We start from the raw sequence: 14,213 nt of genomic DNA, 5'->3' as shown, positions 1-14,213 counted from the left end.
TAGAGCTGGTTGAAATATTGTGCACATACAGCAAATGCGACAAAATTTGCCACTTCACTGGGTTTGCGAAAAGGGAGAAAAGGAGAAAGAAATCCCCCCCTTTTTTTCTGCTGTAATATCACTAATTACCTCATTAGCAAAAGGCCATTCCATCAACAAAAATGTGCTTTTTGTACATTTTATGCAAGTGACCTTGAAAGTTATCTATGAAACAGAGGTTTTGTTGCACTTTTTTTGGACCAAAAAAAAGCAAATACCTGATGATGCAAAAGATAGCGGAGAAGAAGTAATTCTAGCTTCAGACTCGAGACAGTAGCACTGTGCTCTGGGCAGCAGCCAGACTGGCTATGCCACCAGACCTCGGTCCAGTTCCTCGGGTCTCTGTGTCCTTGGGCAGGTCTGTTCAGGCTCCTATAACCCTGCTTCCTATGCCCATTTTCTGCCTACCATGTTAAGTTACGTTAGGAGATCTTAGGGGTACAAAATTGTCTTTTTATTATCTTTTGTATCTTGTTTTGTAAAATTTATTTGAAGTGTCTGGTGGAGGCTATATAGGTATAATAATGTGTGAAGGCTATATAGGTGTAATAATGTGTGAAGTAGCGTAATATTGCAGAAGTCAATTAAAGTCTGTTGCTCTGTACTAGCTGAAGAACTCTCCATCTCCATGAATTTCTGTCTATAGGAAACATTCCCCTTCCTGGCTTCTGCGGTATGATTATGGAATACAGTGTTGGAAGCAGTGGCAGCCTACTGAGTAAAACATGGCTTGTTGCAATGTAACAGGCACAAAGTTCTCCCAGTTCCACAGACGTTTCCAGGTCCACTGCCTCACGTTTTGATGCAGGGTCATTTTCACTCTTGCCCACCACTACGTAGCTGTGAGGAACGTAGCCGTAAAGATGTGGTCCTAACGTAATTCATACCTACCTGGCAGAAAAGAAATGAATATTTTCATTTTATTGTGCCACGTTGTAATATTAGATACGGTTAAAAGAAGCAGGTGAGTTAAAGACAAGATTGTGACTGCACGTTTCTGCAGCACAATTGAAAATATGGTTATCTGCCACTGTGGATACATCACGAATACCTGGTAGATTATGAAATTAATAATCTGCTAACTTAGTTCTCTTCATTTTGTGCCTCGGCAGCTTGAATAGGTTCTGTTCTTGAAAACATACGCCACATACTGACTGAATCCTAGTGATATACCTATATTACATTGTCAGAAGTTGATACATTTGATCCTGTCTATGGCAAACAACCACATATAGCACTGGGCTACTCTGTTGTATTCTTCCCGTTCCCAGGTACAGAAAACACCCGTTCCAGGAGTTGCAATTGGGGTGATTTTTGTTCAGATGAGACAGGTAAAGAAAATCCCTACATTTTTATGAACCAATATAGGATTATCGGCCAAGAATCTGAAATAAAAGCTCAGAAATCAGTCCCCCCAAACAGGAGAGAAAATATGAAAAATTTGGGGGTAATTTACTATTAACTCTAAAGTTACCCACAGAAATTTGGAGCGGGGGAGAGGTCTTATTTAATTGTACTATGGGAAAAATCATGACTGCATTGAAATCAATGGTAAAACATGCTTTTGGTGGAATCAAAGCCAGGATTCCACTCTTGTTTCTGATACTGATGAAAACAGTGCTTTAGAATCAAGCACCAAAATAAAATAAATAGTCTCTCCATCTGCTTTTCAGGAGAGCTGATCACCAAGACATTTAAACTTTATAGAGAAGGGTATTTGTACCCACGTTCAAATTGCTACTCTTGGGAAAGCTAATGATGACTAGCTAGAACTGCATAGTTAAATCTGTTTTGTAAAATAATTTGCCTTTCTGAAGTTTCCTATGCAGATAGAATCCAGGTGTTTTGGTTTTTTCCTTGTAATTCCATACGAAACTCATGGGATCAAACTTTGCTTTTGCGAAGTCTAGACTTTTAGCTTGGGCAAGGGCTTGTGCTTCTTGCTGTTCGCTGGCTCGAGATGACTTTTCTCGGGAGGTGAACTGGAGGGGAGAAGGCATCCGAGGAAGGAATGAGCAGCTTATGGTCAGTCTCTACCCACCTGGGGCAGGCTGACCCGGTTGGCTTGTGAGTATGAATTAAATCAGAGCTAAAAAAAAACCAGAGGGGAGGTAGCCAGTTACTAGAGAGGAAATTCAGAATAGTTCTGTCAGTGCTAATGAAGACACTCTGAGCACGCAGCAGTGGAAAGCCCAGCATTCAATTTGTTGTTGCTTCTGCATATGAAGGTTTAAAAAGCAATCAAGTAGCAGGGATTCTTACTGGCTCGTGTCCCCTCCTGAAACAAGTACGAGGTGCCCCTACCTGTGCTCCCTTTCCTACGCAAAGCCAAAATGTGCTTTTATTCATGGAAATGAAACGAAGCGATATAGTGGTGAGGAAAAGAGTGTGGGCAGTGAAACATAGCTTATGGGATCATGCATTCCTACACTAAAAATTTCTATGTAAGAGTATTTAGCAATAGATGCAGCTTATAACAACGTGGGGTTTTTGTTCCCAAGTCCACAGACTGCGAGGTTTCACTTTTCAAGACACAGTCATTTTTACAGTGCACTTTCATACTGTCAGAGTTGCTGGGGAAGAAATTCAGTCAGCCATTAAAAGGTGGGAAAGCATCCTGCTGTTATGTATATGAGAGCAGGGCTTTGTCTTGTCACATGTCAGATACGCAGCAGTAGAGGGAGAGAAAATCGTATTGGTATATGATGGAGTTTGCAAGATGTCCTCCAAACCTTAATTATTGGAATGTGTCCTGGGATAAGTGATGCTGTCATTGAACCCTGATTAGTTCAGAGGCAGGGTGGATGCAAGAGGGAGGAAACATAATGTCAGACTGGTTAATTAGCAAGCAAGAGCAACCCAAATTGTACAATCTGATGAGCAATTTGTCACCCACTCATTTTAAATGAGAAATGTGGTATCACTTTGCATTTCCTTTATATATTCCGTTTTTTGGATCTCTTTATACATGAACTAACTTCGCGACTCCTCTGTGGGATAAGCAAGTGTTAGTGTGCTTACTACTAGGTGAGATAAACTCAGGGATCCAAAAAGTGACTTGTCCAGAAGTTACACATCCAGATCACTGGCGAAAAACCTACGAGTCTGAACTGGCAGCCACGTACTCTAATCTGGTTTAGAAATAAGAAAGTATGGTACAGAAGAATTGGAGAGATGGAGAAGAATGTAAAATTCAAGGTCAGAATATTTTGTCTGTTGATTATACTGTCCTCCACACATTCAAGGTTTCGGTTCATTTAGCATTCCTAGTGGGCATACAAATTTTTAGGACATGAGCTTGGAGTAAATATATTTTGTGGTATTTTGGTGATACAAAAGCTGCTGAAAGCTGATTTAAACTACCACGTGAGAGTTTCTGTCTGCACACAGATATTCTTCAGTGACATGGTGCTGCCAAATGGCTTCTCTACCACCCTTTCTCTCAGCATCAGGAGTCGGCAGAGGGAAAACCAGCACTAACGCGGAGCCGCGCTGCACAGCCTGGGGGGTCAAGAACAACCACACAGCACTGAGAGTAATTCTGTTACTGTAGGGACTAGGCTTGGTCAAAATCAGAGAAGTGCGAAGCATTCTTCCTTCCACCTTTAAATTCCTGGGCTGCATCGCAGACGTTGCTTAGGACCATTTGTGAACACTGAACTTCTAATTTACTTGTAAGCCATTCTTCCTGACATTAATTATTTGAACAATTCTCGATACTAGTTATTTGAGCATTTCACGAAAGCAAAGCTAGCTCTCAGCAGACTGCTATTTCTTTGTAAACTCTCAGTAAACATTACCCTTTAAAACGGAGAAAGGTAATCATCCAAACATGTAACTTGGAAGGTGTTCAGCCAAAAAAAGCAGCGAAATCATTTCCTATTGTTCTTTCACAACAGGAAGATTTTTATTTTATTTCTTTTTTAGCCTTTGAAAAGTACAGAGTACTTCAGCATTTCCTGGATCACTTTTGAAGACTTGCAGCTTCTGAGGGAGCCCTTGAGTGATCTTACAAACGAGCAGTGCTTTAAAGCATCATATCAAACTTTTATAATAGTGTCTTCAAGTTGTCTATTACATTTAAAGTCTGAAGAAGGGCTTGTCTTTCTGAAGGTTTGTCTGTCTTTTTCCAGTTTAAGGTATTACCTCCACCTACAAACTGTATATTTCTTGTATCTTTGGAGCATCACAACCATGTTATTACTATTACCACTTTAATAGATGCATATGGGCATGAATAACTGTTTCCAGAAAGTGATAAAAACGGCCAGTTCAAGGATTTCTCTCTTTAAAGATGAGGAGAGGGAAAAAAAAAAAAAAAAGCTTTTAATTCTAAAACAATATATGTTGTAAGGCTAAAGATTTCCCATAATAAGTCCCCTGCTGTTGTTACAGGATTCAAGAATTGTGAACTGCCCTGAACTCTCCTGCTTTGTCCTTGTGCTACCTAACAGTTTGCTGCTCTTTGTCATTTATTGATGTTTGTTATTGATAAGTATTTTACAGCCCAGAGTCTATAGCAGGTGTGGAGCAGATGCTTTGTGGGTCTTCTGGATTAAAGATCTGCCAAGGATGCCTGTGGGTCTTGATCCTTCAGTAGTCCCTTTTTTTTCTGTATCAGTATAACTCAGGATATGACAGTGGCATCTGGGCAGGGAGGGAAATTTAGGAAGACCTTCTCTGTATTTATAGAGCTTTAGAGACTTACATATTCGGAGCCCCTGCATGAACTCAGCTGAACCCAAAAAACAACATTCAGTGTTGTAGCGATGTTGGCAAATAGGTTTCTGTGACATTCCCTGCACGTGTTCCAGTGGGGACAATAGCTCCCCGCTACTGCTTGTTCTCCAGCATAGTAATGAAATGCAGATATCTTGTGAGTGATTTATAACAGTCATAGGGTAAGTTTTGGGTTTCTTTCAATAATTTTAACCTGGTGCCATATACAAAATGATTACCTGTCTAATATAATGCTAGGCTAACCTCTGCACTCACAAGGAATGTAAACCTACAGAAGTAATTTGGAATATAAGAGATGGCTAAATTAAAAAATTATCTGTATAACAAGATGAGGGAGAGAGGAAGGACTTTCTGTCTCGAAAACATCCTGTTTCTTTGTTTTATCCTAAATCGTTCAACAGACTTTGCCTCCAATGCCAGATTAATTTGATACTACAACAAATAACATTTATTTTGTAAAATTTTGTGGTAGATTTTGGGTACTGAAAGCAAGATGTTACAAGTCAAATCAAGGTGAACTCAACCGTCACCTAGATGGTTGAAAGTTAAGTCAAAACCCATTAGGATCTCAACTAGTAAAACTGAGTTTTGAGGGGTTTTAATGTTGCTATCCATTCTAACTTTAAACCTAGGCTGGCTACGTACATCTCTAGGCTGTCTGTCCCCAGAGAGCCCCACCGGAGCTCTCCCTCGCTCGGTCCATGATGTTAATGGAGGCTGTGGAAGGCTGGTGGGTGGTTAAACATGTCGCGTCTCAGATACTAGTCCTGCAGCAACTCTGCTATGTTGAACCTGGACTATTTAGCATGCCATCCAATTGGCTTTACTTTTGAAGAGATAAAATATGGCATGGTCAGATTTAACCTGATACAATGCTGCACGATTGCTTCTGATTGTTTTAAGTTATTTCAAGTCAGTTACTTATTATCATTTTGGCTAACAAATATTGACACATCAGTATTCCACCCATGGCGGAACTGACATGAGCATATAAATATGATGCTAAGCAAGCTGGCAAGTACCTTTTGTTCACAGCTACTCAAATTAAAGACAGGTACTTTGGTGTGTCTTCAACCAGAAACAAACTGTGAAAATTCATTTCCCAGTGCTATTTGGGTATTTTTGTAACTCACTATGATCACACTGCATATGCAGATACAAGTTAAAAATAAGCTTTTCAACTCTTGCTTGTTTACACAATATTAGAAGCACTTTATAAAAGTGGATGTTAATTAATGCTGTATTTTAATGGCATTCCTATGAATTTGTAAGTACATTCTGGAGACACTTTTGAATATAATTTACTTTCAAAACAATTGGGATTATCCTGATCAAAATAATTCAAATATTATTTTTTTATTTCGCCTCCTTTACTATGAAATTGGTTATGCTTAGATGTCTCATACAGAAAAGGAAAAAAAATTAAAGAATTTTCTCTTGAATTTTTTTCAAAAGTGATTTTAAAATAGACTTTCCCACTTCATTTCAATCTACTCATTTTCAAAGAGACCTAGGTATGCATTAAGTTTTCAGAGAGGTTAGCTATACATTTGTGCTCATGAAAAAGGTAGTTATGTATTTAATTTTGTATTTAAGATACCTTGCATGCACCCAGCTATCAGTCAACTAAACTCACGCAGTCATATGAACTGTACAAACATGTTAAGCACAGCAGCACTTACAAAGATGTTCTCCACAGAGATGTGCTTTTTGATAACTCTACTTAAAATATTTAGGAGGAGATTTAAATGTTTTCTGAGGAATTCCATGAAGTGGTGGAAATTATTTGTTATGCAAACTATGGTGTGAACTTTCCTGATTTAGCATGTTATTTTGTAGCATCGAGCGGAGAGCTCTCCACTGTGAAGTGTTAAATTATGATCTGCAGAATAACGTGACCGTACGCTGCTCAGAACAGTGAACATGTAGGGCTACACCATATGCCATGTCTAAGGCAAGGGTGGAACCGGGGCTTTATGCTCTCTCAAACCCAGCTTTAGGACAATCACCGAATTCCCCTAAATGCCGAATGCCTTTGGCCGATGTCTTCGTGCTCTCAATTCCACTGCAAACCAAGAGCAGGTGTAACAGGGTAATTTGCTCAGGCTTTTGGAGAAAATCCTGTAGTTGGTCAGGGGAGGGGGTCAGTTAAATTGTTTCTTGCTGATGATAGAAACAACTTGGTTAGAATACATAACAACCTTAAACTCGCCTGAGTTTGTCATTTGCGTTAACTGCATTTTTGTATTTTTCTATACCCATGATTTCTGGATTGGGCTGAAGCCAAAAATGCCGACATATTTTGAATTTTTCTGTATTTGTGGTCATCTTCTCACCAGGGCACATTAGAAATGCTAGCAATAATTTCTTTTCTCACAAGATTTTTGTCTCTTACACAAAGAAAATGTTCAGATAAGCAGCCGTGCTCTTGGGACCATGTCTGAACAGGGTGTACAACCCGACATAAGCTGTGATCTAAACAATTGTTTAACTATGTAAAGTTTAGATCTCGAGCTGAGCTTGCAGTTTCCATCTCTGCTAGCAACAACAGACTGGAACCAAAATCCTTTACCCAAATGTCTTTGAACTTCTGGAAGGTTATAGGCAGATGAGATTACAGGCTTCTTGGCTTGGACCCACCTCTCTTTTTCTGTATTATTCTTAGGGGCCATTTTCAATGTGTTTAGTCAATACCAAAGAGACAGTCCCACTGTATAACAAATTCTGATAATTCTCTCTAGGTTTAAAGGACATGTGCCCAATGTTTAGTTGGCTTAGGGAAAAGGAATATCTAAACTGTGCATCAAGGGCAAGGAAGAACAAACATGTCTGCTTCTGCATGTGTCTGACAGACATAGAGAATATCTTGTCCAGACAAGTAAATTATTAAACTTTCTTTTTAAAGAAAGCATAGGAAATGCTTCCTTCATCATCTATCTATTAATTAGAAAAGGAGTTATGGCTTTCAGGTCTCCCTTTGGCTCCCAAAGTGGAACAAAAGTCTCGTAACAGAACTTTTTATCCAATCTGTGTAGTTGTCAAAACACAAGGAGGGGAAGGGGACACGTCAGATGAAGTAAATACAAACGGTGAAGCAGCAGAGTCGAAAGTTATTATGAAATGGCACGCTCCGTGCAAAAATGATTGCAAATGCAGAGACAATAAAACTCGAAACATGTTAAAATCCAGCACAGTTACACATCTGAGTTTCCATTTATTATGGTTCACTATTTTAAAATGGATCCTGAGTCATAAACATGGCTGCCAGGAGGTCCACCTGGGTCCCATGAAAAAGATAATAAATACCCCTCCCCCGACTTTCTTCTGTCATATTACAGATATTGCAGTGATTGCTTTGGGGCTTTCAACCAGGGCCTTAGGAACCGTGTCCCCTGTGCTTTCCTCTCTCCATAAGTCGTGGTTATAAAACATTTTCATCTGTGCTCTGTATCAGAAAGCATCTGCATTTTATTATATTTCATCTTTGTGCCAAGAAAGGAATATGTTTTGGAACTTTCAAGCACCATCATATAATTTTCATTAATAAAAGGAGGAGGGAAGTACCATCATCCAGCACTTGAAATGACCTTAAAAAGGGACCCATGCAAAACTGCACAGAAACAAAAGATCTAGACTAGCAGGGCCCAAGTTATCAGTGGTGGAAGTTCCTTGACGTTACACAAATAACGAACAATCAGTGCCAATGTTCTGATATTAAAAAATGAAGGAAAAAAAAAAGAAAAATTATACTGATTACTCATAGAACGTAAAATACTGACATCCTGTAGTAGCCATATATCAGCTCAGATTAAATATGTTCAGCAGTATAACTGAAACGAGCCATGGCTGTCTGTTTTTTAAAACCTTGCAGGAGAAATCAAAGCCTTTACAGCATTTCTTATGATCATTTATTTCTAGAATAATCTGTGCCAGAATTTTCCACTGTCAGCAAAGAGAAGGCTGAACCAGCCTTTTTTTTTTTTTTTGGCAGAAAGAAGCTGTAGTGGTGCCGCCACAAACCCAAGGAATTCCCTGGCCTTTCACGGCTGTGAAACACCTTGCTCTCTCCTTGTCTCATCCTTCTATTTGTTTTTTTTAGTAGTATAAAGTATATCGACGTGTTCTGGCAAGTACCCGGTGGCCTGTATGGAGCAGATGTTCTCTCGAGTTACAGAGCTCGATGTCATTGGAAAGGCTGTTTGTGATGCAGAAGAGTGAGCTCAGCCCAACTAGTCCCTCCCTGTCCTGTTTTCCAGTGACATTTGTTTTCTCCATGAATTTAGGAGATCATTTAATCCACCTCAGCTTCCCAATGTGTAAAATGAAAAAATATTATTGGTCTTCCTGAGACCGTAATGAGGGCAAAAAGGTCAATCAGAGATCTAAACTGAGAAGTGCTTTGCGAGTGCAAATTATTTTTCTGACATGGACTCTTCTGCGAAGTTATGTAGCTAATATTTTAGCTTTTATTTTTTTGCCCGGTTTTAAATTGTTATCTTGAAAATGCACAATAGCAAATTTTTACAAACTTTAGCCAATCAGGATCAGCCCTCCCAGATAATGTAAATACAATTAGTTGATTTAAAGCACATTTCATGTTATGCTTATCTGCTAAGTGTTTCAGTTATGGCGTTCATACAGAATGAGTCACTCATACATATTCCTCAAGGAAGAGCCAAAAGATGGAAGGAAAATACAGCCTGAGGAAAAAGTCTATAAAGATTTCTCGCTTTTCTAATCCCTTCTCTCTAATGTTTCTTTGTAAATTTGTCAGATGGGAATGAAATTGCCTCATAACTCTCCAGACGTGAAGAGCATCACTGCACAAAATTACGTACTTGTCAAAGCAAGGGGGAATTTATGTTGGTGTTCCTGAGATGTGATTTTATTCAGTCTATTTCCTTTGTGCACATCATAGCAACTAGAAAGACAAAAACAACTAGTTTATGTATATCTTCTCTTCCCCCCCCCCCCCCCCTTTTTTTCACCTCTGGTGAATTTTTTAGCTTCTATTTTTCCCTTTTGTTTTCTTATCCTCCCCCCCTCACTCCTTTTATCTACTGCTTATTGCTAGTGACAGTAAACTTCCATCCAACAACGCTGCAATGAGAGCATCTATGATTCTACCAGCACCAGGCAGTTCAGACAAGTGCTACGGTGATTTCCCTGTGGAGCACAGAGAAAGGTGTGGCTTCTCTCCTGGTTAGGAAAGACGTTGGTTTAGAAACCTGCAACATTTCTTACAGGCAATCAAATTATTATTTAAATTATTACTTTGCATTACATTTTAGTATTTTAATTTAAACTTTGTGCACTTTCACTCCAAAGCTTCTGCAGTTAACCATTATGGTTAAACTTACTGAAAACTTATTCCAATAATACCCAAGTCCAGGTTCTTTGTGCTGTTTTGAATAGTATTTCTCGGTCTTTGTGCAGTATTTCTTCCTTTAGTCTAAAGCTCTGTTATTAAATGAAGTCTAAAGCATTAGGTACATAAACTCCTCTGCATTTCAGCTACTCCTGGCCATGACCTTCTCAAGACATTTAAAAAATTTCAGCTTTTTAATCCTCCTATTCGTGTTTCTCAAAAACACCTAAGATGGTATTAAAACCAGCATTAATGGGGGGAGGGGGAGCCAACAAAAACAAGATCTTCAAAGCATTTTTTCATGGTGGATCTATTAACCTCTTGTAAGCAACCAGGATGACTCCTCTCACCTGACAGGACCCTTCAGGTACCCTCTCAAGGCGTAGGATGAGAAGAGGTACAGACCTACCTATACTTCATCTTACCTGTCCTAAGTACAGTCCAGGGCTTCCCCCCCTCTCGCATGCCCGTATCTATTTCCATCAGCTCTCAAGGGAGGTGTAGGTGACTCCCTTAGCCTGGACATCTTTCAGGTGAGATGAATCCGAATGCCAGTGCCCAGCCAGCTTGGTTTATTTTACTCCGTGTCACTCCCCTGGGCTTGTGTTACATCAGATGCCCCTCTGGCCTTATTTTAGTAATAGTAAAGCTCTAGTTTCATCTTAATTAACAAATATGGTTTGACTCTTACAAACTGGCCATATATGAATATGAAGCTTTGTATAACTGAAGATGGGCCTAAATTGTAAAAATCAAATGCCTCCACTTATTCCCTCCCCCGCCTTTGGAAATCGGTGTTCGCTTCCCTACATATATTTAAAACTATCCATATTCTGCAAGTGCTAAAAGGGTAAACTTTGGTTTGCTCGCACATCAAGACATGTCGTGTATTCACAAGTAAAAGAAATATTCTCAAAGTGATGAATATGGTGATACAAGAGTAGGTGATATGCTGAAGATGTCATGATTTTCAAGGCAATGTCAGAAAAAAAAGATTTCACTGGATGTTAAGTTTTCTGGGAGATGGACTGTAAGGTTATTCATTATCTAGCAAAACAGGCTCCTAATGTATGCTTCCAAGTGCTGTTATAATGTAGAAAAATCATAGGTGCTAAAGCCCAACTTGGCTCTGTCCCTGCTAAGAAAGTATAGGTAAAAATACATTTGAACTAGTTCTCAAACTGGTTTTAAGCTGCAAAAACCTCCTTATGGAGTCCATCACCAATTCCTGTATGAAAAACACCTAGGAGGCTATGGATAAGGCAAAGTCTGTGCAGATCCTCGTAATCAAGCATCCTGTCTCCTTTTATATTACCAGGCTCTACAGCTTTTTGTATGATCTCCCAAATATTATCCTTACGCAGTCAGAACCAATCTCTCATTGTATACGATCTCCAAAAATAAATACGTGTTGCACTATACGCAGTGATAAAAGGAAAGGTAGTCTCTGCCCCCTTCGTTACCACCGCTGAGAAACACATTCAGGCTAGTACCAGCAGCGAAATAATTCATGGCTGAGAACAGTCAATCACGGACTGTATACCAGGACAGAGATGCTTTATGCTACCTGTTGGACCAAAAGATGAGTGTATTTCTTCTGCCTTCATCATGGTCTGGTCCTGTAAGCGTCTGTGTGTGAAACGGTCCTTGAAGTCAATGAGCCCTTAATGCTGTTGGTTAATATTAGGTATCTATCAGCATTTTGTCTTAGTGAGGGTGTAAAACACTGGCTTAGAACAATGAAGAAGATTTCCTGGAGTCATCCCAATGACTTCTTACAGCAGTTTTCCCTGCAGTATATGGGGTATAAAATTATCACGGTATTGATGGAGCTGGGAGGCTGGTCTCAGCAGCCTTGATAGGGGCCTGGAGATCCCTGCAAAAAGCAGCAAAGTAAATGCCAAGCTACATATTGTAAAGTAACAAGAAGAATTTTTATTATTACTTTTTTTCCCTTTTGTATTTTCCTTACCATTTTGATCAGATGTACATTGTTTATAACCCCTAGTTTACTGGCCCCAAATATCATTACAACGTCTGCACTATGATATATGTTTGGTTGTTACCCTTTTAATGGATAAAAAAAGATTTAAGTACTTCATTCTGTTGCATTTTGACAGCTGTTAGCCATCATTTTTCCATTCACCTGCATTTAGCAATCCCATAAAGGGAGGCAATCTTAGAACTAACAAGAGCTGGGCACTGCAAGGTGATAATTCTGTATCACTTTGGCCTATAAATACCTGACAGGCTTTGCGCTGAGTCAGCAGTCTGTAACAAAGTGGCAGCCATGCCCTTTTATCTGTGTGAGTGTTTCACAGCAATTGGACTATCAGCCCCTGCAGTGAAAATCCATAGTATCGATCAGGCTATTTCTCCACTGTAATTCTTTTGTAGGAAATCCCTGATGACAAATTTTATCTGCACCACTTTTTGATCGCTGGTTTGATGTAAGCGATCTCCAAGGGCAGAGTTAAGCTCCTGGCCGTTCCACATTATCAAGCACTAGCTTTATTTACTGAAACTACAGTTGTGGTCACCAACGAAAATAAAAAAGTGAGAGAGAGGAGGGAGGAGGCAGAGGAGGCTGAAAATTAAGAGCAAAATAATATTTCAAAATGCAGGAGCAAGAGGAAAGAAACAGTTGCATCAGCTACTTGGTTCTTAAGTGTAAGTTATAAAAGCATGCACCACATTTATAAACACATAAAGAGTAGAAATATGTTTTGATAAAAGTGTCTACGTGATATAGGGCTGTATCTCGGAAGTGGAGTGGTGTCGGACCTGACCCTGCAAGCTCTTGATCAGGCGAATGATCCCGTGGGTCCCCCTAGGACTGCCCTGCTGGGAAAGGACTGTGCACATCAGTAAGGAGAAAGAATTTGATTTCATTCTATTTTCAAACTGATGAATACTCCTTCTGGGCTGCTTCGCTGGTGCTTATTGCCATATGTCTCGGGCCACACAAGGGCTTGCCGTTGTGGTAAGACTTCAGGTTTTTCTGTAGTGTCGAGGGGCAGGGAGCTGGGCTCTGTTCAGGCACGCGTTCAGAAGACCAGACGCTCATGGAAAGCTCATATGTACAAACCCCTGGTTTAACTGACTTCGTAGTAGAAACTTGTATTAGTGACGCCACTCTCTGGATTAGTTTAGGCTTTTTAGTCTACAGATTTAATTTGAAAATCCTACAAAAGGAAGTTCACGAATTTCTAGTCAACCTGAGCTGAGTAAGACCGAGAAGCATCAGATATTACAGAACGCAGAAATGCTGTTAATGGGAATTCAACATTTATTCCACTTTTGATTTAAATGTAGGTTATTGTCTCAGCAGAGTAATTACATATTATCTCTTGGACACCCTACGTTTCTAATTTTTCAGTTCCTGATGAATGAACCCTTTACTCCTGTACCCTTAGGGAAGTTTTCTCACCGGCAGTTGTTGCTGTAGTAGATTGGTGGTACTTAGTATGACTTTGCAGAGATGTTTTCTTTTTACCTAAGTAATGCAGCATGAAACAGTGAAATAGTGCCTTATGTTTTTATTTAAAGCCCTGAGTCATTGACATATCCCAAACATGGCATGTACAGTACAGAAGTACTTAGGAAAGTAGTCTACCTCCAGTTTGTTTTTTCACCCAAAACATGTTAAGCACAAAACTAAAAATAGCTTGCATAGCAGTGAGTTCTCCATATAAAAAAAAAAAAATCTGTTTGTATAACTGGACTCCTGCATACAGCTATGTCACTCTGCTAAATTTCAGTTGACTAGTAAACATATATCTTTGGATATATGTTTACTGAGCAACATATATTGGGTTAGGCATGGACCCAGTCCAATTTCATGACTACACCTTTGAAAAATTGTCTGATTAATACTGAGAGGAATAATTGTATGTGAAAGGAATAGTAAACATTACCCACTAGAATGGATTTTCAGCAGATGATGTGAAATACTTCATCCATTTGGAACCCTATCCCAAAGAAAACATTTTAATCATCTTCTTCAGCAATAGTTCAAATTAAATAAATTAATACCAATTAAGTATTGAGAATAATTGGGATTATT

This window comes from Accipiter gentilis, chromosome 14 (assembly GCF_929443795.1).
Source record: "Accipiter gentilis chromosome 14, bAccGen1.1, whole genome shotgun sequence".
Classification (NCBI taxonomy): Eukaryota; Metazoa; Chordata; class Aves; order Accipitriformes; family Accipitridae; genus Astur; species Astur gentilis.
Note: the sequence above shows the minus strand (reverse complement) of the source record.